A 12632-nucleotide genomic window follows, 5' to 3' on the forward strand; every position below is an offset into this window, starting at 1 on the left:
GCTAACCCATGTCAAACCTTATCATCAAATCCCTAATTTTCCTCCTAAACTAAGCCCTAAGCCAAATGCAAATCCTGGTTCAAACCTTGGTATAAAACCCAAAAAAATCGCGGATGAACAGTGGCTACGTCTACTGTTCATCGTGCCAACGGCGATTTCCTCTCCGTGAGCGCGCGCGCATGCCCCCGATTCCAGTGATAATCTGATCTTGAGTTCCAGATCCATAGAGGAGGATGCAAGGAAGCTGCTGACCTAATTTCCTGAAGCTGGAGGTTTGCCAAAGAGGTTTCGACGGCAAGCTTTGCTGGGATTCGATTCTTCATTCTCCGCCCCTGTTAGAACGGTGTTGACAGCAGGAATTTATCAGCCATCTTCAGGAATCATCAAAGAGGTCTCTCTGGTGGTTCTTGACTTGAATCCAGCCACATTCAACGCCCCATCAGCAAGTCATTGCTGAGCACAGAATAGAATTGTAGATCCAGGTTTCGACAATTCTGCACAGATCTGAACTTGTGTTCTTCCAGAGAGGTTTCTTTGGCTAAGATCATTGGGTTTCAGATCTGAACTCAGATCAGCTGCGTTCCCTTTTTTCTGCTTTTCTGGATTTCGCATTTGAGGTTTCAAATGAGGACTCTTGTGTGACGACAAGAGTTGTGATTCAAGAATTGGTTGTGATTGGAATTGGTTTAGTTTTAATCCTGCATTTCATTACTGCTGTTAGCTAGATCTAGAACTTGTTTGTAGCTCAGTTTAGTGCATAGATTGGTTTCTTTCCAGAATTTTGCTTTAAATCTCTGTTCTGTAATGCAGAATTTCCAGCAAGTTTCTGTTAATAAAAGTAGTTTACAATCTTTGTTTTCAATTCAATCATTTCAGTAGATTTTGTTGAGTTTAAATAGTTCCTGGTCTTGTAGTTGCTGCAGCTTTGATTACTGTTATTTGATATAGAAATTTCCAGCAGTATTCTTTAGGGACTTGTTCTGTTTTTGTTCTGTTTTTCTCTTGATGCAGTAATTCTAGTAGTTGCTGTTATTGTAATTAGGTTTCAATCTTTGTGTTCGATGCAGTAATTTCATAGGATCTGTTTAGTGTAATTAGTTTCCAATCTTGTCTTAGAGAAGAATGTTATTACTTTAGCAGTAGAGAGTAGTTGTAGTTTGATTGCAATTAATTTTGTTTGCTTAGAGGTACTTTAATCGTTTCAATTTTGAGTAGTTGACAATTCTTGAGAGTTGCTTTGTTTTATTTTACTTCTCTTCAGATTTTAGTCATTAGAATTCTGCAGTTTATTGTTTCTGCATCCTTGTTTTCTTTAGATCTTGTCATCGAATTTGTTGTTTCTTTAAATCTGAACGAGTAGTTCTAGTTTTTGTTCTTTTAGATCTCATTTCTGAAATTAAATTCTGCTTCTCTTGTTTCTCTAGTTGGGTATCTTTATTTTGTTTTTGCACTTTCCATCGCTGCAATCGTAGTTGTGACAAGTTCCTGCACAAATTCATTTATGCAATTTAAATTCTGATGTATCTCTTTTAGTTTCTAGATCATAGAGTATGTTAGTTCTCTTAAGCTAGGATTTAATCATTACATAGGATCAGGTTATTAGCTGCATTTGAATTCTTAAGTTAGGATTTGAAACAAACTAAACACCCCCATTTTATCAGGAGAAAACCTAAAAAAAATAATAATTCTAGTCTAAGATCAAACATTCTATTACTAGTTTCCTTGAGATATTCGACCTTGGCTTTTTACTACAACAATCTGGAGTAGTTAAGGGTTTTCAAGATTAATTAATTTGGAGTTCATACGTGACAGTCAATTCGAACGTACCAGTATCTCTCAGGCTGACGACGTACCCTATCAGACCTGCGAAGAGGTATGTCTACTTGAACCGGTTGTTGTTCCTCGACTCCTTGTGGAACAACATCATCCACAACACTTTGTGGTTCCAGTTCAATTTCCATCGAGGCATCAGTGCTATTGTTCGTATCTTGAACTTCTTCAAGATCGAACGCACTCCCACTAGTCTTTCTAGAAACAAAGTCCCTTTCTAGAAAGACCTCAGTCTTTGCCACAACTACCTTGTGCTAACTGGGAATGTAGAAATAATATCCCTTAGTTTCCTTGGGATATCCGATGAAATAGCACTTGTCGGATTTGGGTCCTAATTTGTCTGAGACTTGACGTCGTACGTAAGCCTCATGATTCCTCCTCGGAAAGACACCAGGCATCTCTCCCAGTCCATATCCTATATGGTGTCTTTATCACGACCTTGGATGGAACTCGGTTGAGAATGAAAGCTGCCGTGTCTAGAGCATAGCCCCAAAGGTATGTCGGAAGATCTGTGTGACTCATCATAGATCGTACCATATCTAATAAGGTACGATTCCTCCTTTCGGATACACCATTCCACTGTGGTGTTCCAGGAGGAGTGAGTTGGGATAGAATCTCACACTCAGCTAAATAGTCACGAAACTCATGGCTTAAGTATTCACCACCTCGATCTGATCAAAGTATCTTAATACTCTTGCCAAGCTGGTTCTGTACTTCATTCTTGAATTCTTTGAACTTTTCAAAGGATTCCGACTTATGTGTCATCAAGTACACATAACCGTATCTACTGAAATCATCAGTAAATGTGATGAAGTACCTATAACCACCTCTAGCAGTGACATTGAAAGGGCCACATACATCACTATGTATGAGTCCTAACAGATCAGTCGCTCTCTCGCTGTGCCCACTAAAGGGAGTCTTGGTCATCTTGCCTCGTAGGCATGACTCGCATATCTCATATGATTCTAAATCAAATGAGTCCAGCAAACCATCCTTATGGAGCTGGGATAAGCGCTTGTCATTTATATGACCTAAGCGACAGTGCTAGAGATAGGTGTGGTTCATATTGTTCGATTTGAACCTCTTAGTACTAACGTTATAGATAGAACTCTTAAGGTCTAGAATATAGAGCCCGTTCATCAGAGGTGCACTACAATAGAATATATCGTTTAAATAGACAGAATAACATTTGTTCTTTATTATAAACGAGAATTCTTTCTTGTCCAAACAAGAAACTGATATAATGTTCTTAGTCAATGCAGGCACATAACAACAATCGTCTAACTCTAGTATAAGCCCAGAGGGCAGAGATAGAAAATAAGTCCCTACAGCAACAGCAGCAACCCGTGCTCCATTGCCTACTCATAGGTCTATCTCGCCCTTTGTCAATGCTCTGCTATTTCTCAGTGCTTGTACATTAGTACAAATGTGCGAAGCACATCCGGTATCTAATACCCACGACGAAGAAATAGAGAGGTTGACTTCTATAACATTTATACCTGAAGTAGAAATCTTATTTCTCTTCTTGTTAAGATCTTCCAGGTGTCCTGTGAAGTTCCTCTTCCAGTGCCCTGCTTGTCCTTGATATAGTTGACGAAGATGTGCAACCATATCGTAAGCACCCATCAACTCATGTTGCTTCTGAAGCTCAGAGTTCATGGTTGCGAGCATTAGACAGGACACATCTAATGCGTCATCTTAATGCTTCTTGTAAGCATCCAAATCAGCTCGCGTGGCAGTGGCAGGAGGAGCCTCCAGAATGTGTTGCTTCAGAACGTACAGTTTACGTTCCTGAGTGAGAACTATTCTCAGGTTCCTGTACTAGTCCAGGAAATTTGCTCCGTTGAGCTTGTCCTTCTTAAGGACAGATCGCAGAGAGAAAGAATTCGTGTTCGACGTCATGGTTATCTACAATAGAAAATTTGCAGAAATAAATATCATATTCTTTAAAAATCATTTAATTAGGCCTTTAATTAAATGATGCTCCCACTGAATTCTATAATTCTTGTGGGACAAGATCCACATCATACTAACTCTTGAGTTAGCTTTGGCTAATACGTCCAAGGCTTAGTATGATCGGTAGGTAACGATTACCAATTACATCTCTATGCAACTCTTGTTTATATAATCAATATCCGCATTTATATTAAAACTCGAGTTAGCTTTGGCTAATACGCCCGAGAATTAATATAAACGTGATTTTGTCCTACCTTTCCAACTATTGGAAGAATGTCTATAGTTGACTCGATCCAACCGAGTAACTAGGAATACTCAATCTAATTGAGTTTGTATTCACCCATGCGTTGATAGGCGGGACCAAGATTGTCCCTCCGTACCCTACCAAGATAATATGTATTGCTCTACTTTGGCAGATTCAACAATACATGTGATCGAGGTAGTGATAGGTATCACGGCACGGTTAGGCATTTAGAGTTGGTTCGATCTAGATCTAATCTAATCGAGAAGGATGCATCTTGTGCACGACTTAGATCTAATCTAATCGCAAGGGTGCATCATGTGCACGACTTAGATCTAATCTAATCGTTAAGGCACTAATTAATTAATTAATTATTAAACATGCATCAGATACATAACAATTAATTAATTAATCTATTTGTGATTTAGTCATGGCCCTACTACGATCTTCTCAAGCCAATGAGAAGATCGAATGGTCAACCTAGGGTCAACAGCTTCTCCAAGCTCCTCCCTTTGACCACCTTATGTTGCTCGTGCCCGCCTCGGAACTCCATCTCGTGTGGACCCTCCACCGCTCCAATTTGTACATTACAATTTGAAACTCGAGTTACATTCGAGTCTAAATCTAATTTACAACCAGAATAAGAGAAAGGCACGACGCGCAGGCCGTGGAAAAAAAATAAAAATACAGCACACACAATCATATGACGGCACGCAGGCCGTATTATGAATTACAACACAAATCCAATCTTATTAGGTATTTTGGGCCATGACTATCACAAATTAATATATAATTCAAAATTATATATTTTTCATAATTTTTCTATAATTTTTCTATAATTTTAAAAATAATTTTTACAATTTTTATGAGTAAAATTTCCCAGCGGTCCCGTTTAGCGGTTTCGGGCGCAATCGCAGAACGGATCCCCTTGCGGGGCCCAGGGGCAGCGCCCCTACCCGCGATCTAACCATCCCGAGGGTTCCTTTGCGATCCAACATCGCCTAAACCCGCTGTCCCAAAATGATTTGGGTCGAGACATTGCCGTTTCGGAAAAATCTTCCCGGCAGGTTCGTTTTTAGCGATTTCGGGTGCAATCGCGAAGCAAATTCCCTTGCGGGGTTAGGGGCAATGCCCCTACCCACGATCTAACCATCGTGAGTTTCTCCTTTACGATCTAATGGCACCCGACCCCGCTGTCCCAAACGGATTTGGGGCAAAACGAAGTCGTTTAAAAGAAAACTTTCCGGTAGACGAGCCGAGACACTTGTGCTTCGCTTCTACGGAAAAATTACTCATAAAAACTCTAAAAACTCAATTTTTACAGAAAATCACAGAAGGTATATTTTTCATAAAAATACAAACGAACTCGTACAAGTCTTTGCACGTGGCTCTGATACCACTGTTGGGTTCTTCGGGCCGCGAAAACCGCTTTTTCGCGTCGCGGAAACCCCGAGTCACCCAAAGCCATGGATCTCGTGCAAAGATTCGTAAACAAAATTTTTGAAAAACCTTTTCTTGTACGAGTTTGTAAAAACTTTAGATCTACACTAAAGTTAAGATCATTACCCTTGTAGCGAAGCCCTTCGCGTTCCCGCTTGTCCAAGATGTCGCCGGATCTCTAGTTGTCAAAGTAGACAACCTCTATATGTATCCACACGGACACAAGTAGAAGGAGATGACCAAAACACAAGGTGTGCTAGCACCAATGGAGTGTTCGGCCAAGGAATGGGAGAAGGAGAAGAGAGAGCACCCAAGGGAGAAGAAGAGTGAATGAATCAATGAGAGGAAATTCAAAAAAAAAACCCCTTAGCCATCAAGTGGTCGGCCACTCTAGGAGGTGTAACCCCCACATTAATTCCAATTAATGTGGAGACCATTAAGAGTTGTAACCCCCATGAGGTGGCACTCTAGGATGATGTGGATCAACACTATTGGTCCACATCTTGCCACCTCACTAAATGACATGGCAACAAGTGTAACCTCCTCATTTAATGTGGGCCGGCCACATTAAATGCTATGGAGGCTTGTAACCTCCATGAGGTGGCACACATTGATGATGTGGAGCAATCCTATTGGTCCACATCTTGCCAACTCACTAGTGATGTGGCAAAAAGTCAAATCAAACATGACCTTTTCTCTTCCTCTCAAATCAAGTCAAACTTGATCAAATCTCTCTCATGGTTGATCTAATCCAACCATATGATTCAAGCCAACTTAATATAATGAATCTAATTCATTAAATTAAGTTGATTTAATGAGTCATAATCTAAATTTAGACTCATTGAATACATGAATCAACTTGAGTCCAACTCAATTAGCCCAATTTGAATTACTCTTAATCCAATATGATTCATCAAATGAATCTAATCCTCTTGGTTCATCATATGAATCAAATCTCCATCTAATTGTCCTTAGTGTGTGACCCTATAGGTTCTTGTAACGTTGGCAATGGCCTAAACCCATTTAGGAGCATAAGTAATGAGCGGTATCTAGCAACACATCATTACTACCCAAGTTACAAGAATGTCGAGATCCGACATCACCTTGTGACTACCAATTGTGACTCCTCACAAAATATGTCAAATGTCCTTCTATCCTTGACATCTAGATTGATCAATGTGAGGCATAGACCGTGTCATCCTCTAATCAATCTAAATCTTGAACTCCAAGTAGACTCACTCGATCAAATGAGCTCAACATCTCATGTTGACTCATTTGGGCATGGCCATGCACTTCGTGGTCTAACTCTATCAAGAATATTGATGTCGCTCCCGTCATATGGGAGGGATAGATCTCATCTACATCACTCACATCCCTCTGCATAATTTATTACATACCCAGTAATCGCCTTTATAGTCCACCCTGTTACAGGTGACGTTTGACTAAACCAAAGTACATAACTCCTTATGTAGGGATCCATGGTGACTTCAGGTCAAAGGACTAATAGTCATACTAATAGCCACATGAGAAAGTATATGACACTCATATAACGATCCATGATACTTTCTCATGGCGGGTCATTCAGTATACATTCTCTAATGCATACCCATGTGTCAGCTTGATATCTCTATATCCATGACTTGTGAGATCAAGTCATCGAGCTGACCTACATGCTAGTCTTATTGTATTAACATTGTCCCTGAATGTTAATACTCGACTAGGAATGATTTAGAGTAGTGTTTCCTATATCATCTCACTATCGATTCAACCAATCGATTGATATAGGTAAGAACCTTTCTACTCTAGGACGTTACTATACTTATTTTATCTGGCACTAATACAAATAAGCATAATAACCAAAAATCAAATGCCTTAATATATATACATGAATATGATATACATGAGTCCATACAATCATCAAATGATTGGCTCTAGGGCTCTAACTAACAGTGATTAACTCCGTTCGCTCTATTGATGATGACATGAAGTGAAAAATACAAAGCAAATGCCAACACAATAATTTACTTGGTATCCACCTCAAGAAGAGATTTTTAATCCAAAGATCCACACTGAGCACCCACTCCACTAAAAAAAATACTCCTTCTCGGAACAACAGGAGGTGGACAAACCTCGTACAATCTCACACGAAAAAATACAATAAGAATACAAGCACAAATGAAAGTAAAAATACTTTACAATAAAGTTTTTGCTTAGTTTGATATCTTCTTGTTGCTTAGAGTCGCTCCTTGTTGATTCGGAAGTGCAGCAACACTTTATCCTGAATCGTCCAAGAAGCGGTGGAGAGAATCGTGTAAGTGCTATCTTGTTTGAACCTCGTCGTTGCCTTTATACACTACAACAAAAACCTTCATAGACATCGGTTTTCCACCTGTGTCTATTTCATTTTCGACCGATGTCTATGAAGCCGATGTTAAAAGTCTGTCATTTTAGACATCGGGTTAAAACCGGTGTAGTATCACTTAACGACACCGGTTTCGAATCGGTTATTAACCGGTGTAGTATCACTTAACGACACTGTTTCATCAACAGTGTAAAACCGATGTAATATTGTATGTTAATAACACCTGTTTTGGCAGCGGTAAATGATCGATGTAATATTAGTTAATAACACTGGTTTTACAGCGGTGGAAAACCGATGTAATATGTATATTTTTTTAACAGCACAATTTGATTTCCGAAACAATGAAAAACCGACAATAACAAAAAAAAAATACACAAATATTCACAAATTATACAAATATTCTTCATTCAATAATATCCATAAAATACACAAATATTCACAAATTATATAAATAATCTTCTTACAACAATATCCATAAAATACACAAACATTCTTTTTACATCAAAAGCTAGCTAATAGATATCAAAATCAAGGTAGAACATTCTTTTAACACATCAAGGTAGAACCGCACTTCAAATGTAATCTAGCATGCATTCAGCCCACTCGAACCGCACTTCATCAATTTCAACTCTGGAGTACTTGAGATTTGTAAACTGTAAAAACACATATATCCACCATATGTCAAATAACTAAAACAAATGTGTACATGTATCAAATAAAATAGAATACTGAGTTTTTAAAGGCTGCTGTGGAAGATAACGAATATAACATAGAATCTAAAACTTTCATATATGACACTTAGTATATGCTGCTTAGAATATAACATAGATAATTTGCTCCTTCTAATTCAAGTGTACAGATTGATAAGAACCGACAGCATCATACAACAACTTACTAGGCATGATAATGGTTGAACAAAGAAATATGACTACACAACAAATCCAGTGAAGGAAGCATAGAAGAACAAAGCTACCTCTGATGAAGAGATATACTATTTATTGTACTACCTCTGATGCCATCTTGGTATCCTGAATATCCTGCACTAAGCCCCCTATTTTCTGTGATTTCTGCTACCAACCACAGCAGCAAGGAATGCGGCAAGAAGGCAGCTGCCTCCTTAGTTCAGCACCCAAAACAACAAGTTAGAGCTTCCTTTTGAACACTCAAACTAGAACACTCAAACAAGTTAGAGTTGATGTGTATTTATCCTTTTTGTCTTGTCTTTTGATCCAGATATCAGCATCATAGGTGAATTAACTAGAAAACTCTACATGTTTTGCTTCAAATAATCTCTCAACTGTACAACCTTCAGTCATTATTGTCTTTCTCATGTTTTTTTAAGGTCGACTTGGGGAATCCATCCTTTGACATAAGGCATTACATCCAGGTGCCTAATTGCTTGAGATAACAAGTCGATGGCAATAAATACCTACTCCCCAAATGATCATTTGTTCTTTATTGGTTACTACAGTCAGTCATATGGAGCATGGTTCGCATGAAAGCAACGCCCAACTATAAAGGCGCACCTTTTAACACTGCATTTGGAAATATTAGGGTAACTGTAACTCTCTTGTAAGCCACCAAAAGTTCTTTTAACAAATTGGACGTGAAGCTGAGGCATTGATGGGCAAAACTAAGATCAATTGGCCTTTTAACCCCAAGTAAGTAATACCTACAGGAACCCATAGCAGTTAAAAAAAAGTGTAGGCTGACATCTGAAGGATTTGCAATTTAAACTAAGAAAATTAGAAAAATTTCTCACTATCACCCAGCTTAAAACCAGGGATACAGACATCTGTAAAGTCAGCATCTTCTTCCTCAATTAATTTCTTTATTGTTCCATATGCTGTTTGACATATTAGTGCTTTCCTCATATGCTATATTTATCAACAGCTCAAAGAACAGATGTAAAGATAAAATTGACCTGTTTGATGCAATATGTGACGGCAAGAACAACCCAGGACATCATACCAAATCGACAGTTTGTAAAAACCTTGATGTCAAAGTTTTTGCTGATACGAGGATACAGTTCCATGCCCTGCACAAGAAAAAAAAAATTGTCCACAAATTGTATAAATTGCAGCTACATTGATAGGAAAAATTAGGCTGAAAAGCATTGCCAAGTAATTCATTTGTTCATTATAGAAGGATATTAATACATGAGATACAACTTGCATAATAACAACACATAGCTAGAAAAACTAGCATGAAGAAAGGCACAAACCAAATGGTTGAGCAAAAGGAAGTCCAACAATATCAACAAGAGGTAAGATCCTCATGTGGTTTTAATGGCAATTATTTAAAAGCAAAGAATAACCTATTCCACCTAAGGTTTCCTCTGCCAGGACCTCATATCAGTGAATATACTTCTCCGTGCAAGAAAATTGAACAAGCAGTGTGAGGCAAGTGTTTATTGTATAGCCAGAAATCAAACTTTACTGATAAAAAGAGGAGAATTTCAATTCTGTCAAGATGCTCTTTTCCCAACAACTTAACATGAATGGAGCTTTAGAGATTGAAAAGTTCATGGAACTGCAGAACTAGCTTGAAAAGCTTAAATAGAGACCAGGCAGGAAAGTATTCCAATGCGCCATATTCAAATTGACTTGTGACATCCCAATTCATTGGGTATTCCTTATAATGAAAGCTAGAATGTGGTTGCCGAAATCAAAGACATCATATTCTAAGCCATGTTTAAAGAGTTTTTACATGTATGTGATATTATATAAGATCCCATCATCATAGTAAAAATAATCCTATTGTTGCAACAGAAGTACATGCATATGTGTATTATAGTTGGCAGTGAGACCAAGGATGTGAGAGAATTTTTTTTCCATGACGGTGAATATATGACAACATTGAATATTGGTGGGCAAGTGTTTTAGATTTATAAATAAATCATTTCATAAGATTTCACATAATGGAAAAAATACTTGAAGGTTTTTTGTGATTCAGTTGGTTCCACAAGTAGATATGGTTAGAAAATATCCTCTGAACTCTTAAGTCAACATATCTTGGATCACGAACAAACACATATAGAGTAGGCAATGAAACATTTGAAAATAAAATACTAATGAAGTCACAAATAAGTTTATTCATTTGTACCAAACATAAATATTTAACTAATTTTTTTTAAGGAAATTGCATTTTCCAATGCAATTTGATCTCATGGTACTCCTTTTACGACTAAAACCCTCAACACCAAAACATGTTATAGCACAATTCCCCATGGAAATATCTAGAGCATTAACTACTAGTCTTGGGTAGTTCTGCTCCCTGGTGTTGGCTAATGATTGAGACTTAACTATTCAGCAAAACAAATCACAGAGTGATTTTCCTGTTTAAGTCTGTGATCAAGAGCATATATTACTTTCTATACTAAAAAAGAAAATGAATGAGGCTACATTGAATTTATGACATTTGACTTTAGCAAATAGACGTGCTTTTTTAATGTTTGTTGAGGATAAACATGCATAGTTAAGAAGCAAAAGAGAATCGATTGGTTAAAGAGACAACCAGAAGAAAGTAAGACTGCTACATATTCTATAAAGTACACTTACATACACAAATATAGTTTAATCTATATGCAGATTGGAGAAATCTCATGTAACCATTAGTACAGAGAATGGAAATGCAAGAATAGAGTGCACCCATGCAAACATAATTGTAATATGTAAAAATAGTGATACATCTGGGAACAAGTAACAGATAAAATCCTTCACTATCAAATATAGCTAATAAAAGTTTAAGCATTGGCACATAACCTGCCATGATTATGTAACAGTGATTAAAAAATAAATCAACAAATCCATTGTAATATGTTCATTTGTTTTTTTTTTTTTGAGATATTTGCAAGGCCCTTGCATACTCCATAGTATCTCAAATTATCAATCAGATGCATTTATCTGATTATTTTATGTGCAATCAATCCAGAAAAAAACAATGGCACAACAACTCTGCAAATGATGTCTAGTTAAGAAAGCTCACCCAATAAAAATCAATTATCAAGTTCCCTAATGAACCAGAATCCGAAGAAGATGGTGCCAAATGACCTTTGGAGAAAAACAATCATCTCAAATTAGGAACAAAGGACAGTAATAACCATAGGAAAAGCTAGATTGAAATTTACAGAAGCTCACTTTCAAGTATAACAAAATGCAGAACACTAAGCTTCCCAGAATAAGTGCTGAATAAATTTCTCCCAGGTGATCATACACGACTGCTGGGTTGAAGATTCCAAACCTTCAAAGATAATTCAAGAAGCACTGGTCATAGTTAAAAGTTAGAAGTATGTTAAAATAAAGATAAATACACATGAATTGCCAACCGATATCAAAAAATGTGCATACATGTAGAGGAAAATAAGAGATGCAACTAGGTGTCTATAAACCACTCATCTAACTCCCTGCAGAGAAACAAAATCCTACGTATGCACAACAATACGAAAAAGTATGAAATTAAACCATTTAATTACATACTTGAGGTATGAGTTAAACATAGGAGATCAACAAATTTAGCAATAACAATGGTAATCATCATGGCGACTTATCATTAATACTAACAAAGATTTCCTTTTTCCCTCCACCCCTTACATCTTCAACTCTAATTAATCCAAATACTTGAGAGTTTATGCACTTTACTAACAATATTCAGTCTTTGTCTGCATGACTTTATGCCTCTGTATATGCTTTGTGAACCTTGATCACAAGATAGGACTTTACCATGTGCTATTAAATTTGGAAAAATGGCATACTTGTAGCCGTTTAAGTGATATGCTAGTATATAAAATAAAAAAGACTGCCA

This window comes from Zingiber officinale, chromosome 10A (genome assembly GCF_018446385.1).
Source record: "Zingiber officinale cultivar Zhangliang chromosome 10A, Zo_v1.1, whole genome shotgun sequence".
Lineage (NCBI taxonomy): Eukaryota > Viridiplantae > Streptophyta > Magnoliopsida > Zingiberales > Zingiberaceae > Zingiber > Zingiber officinale.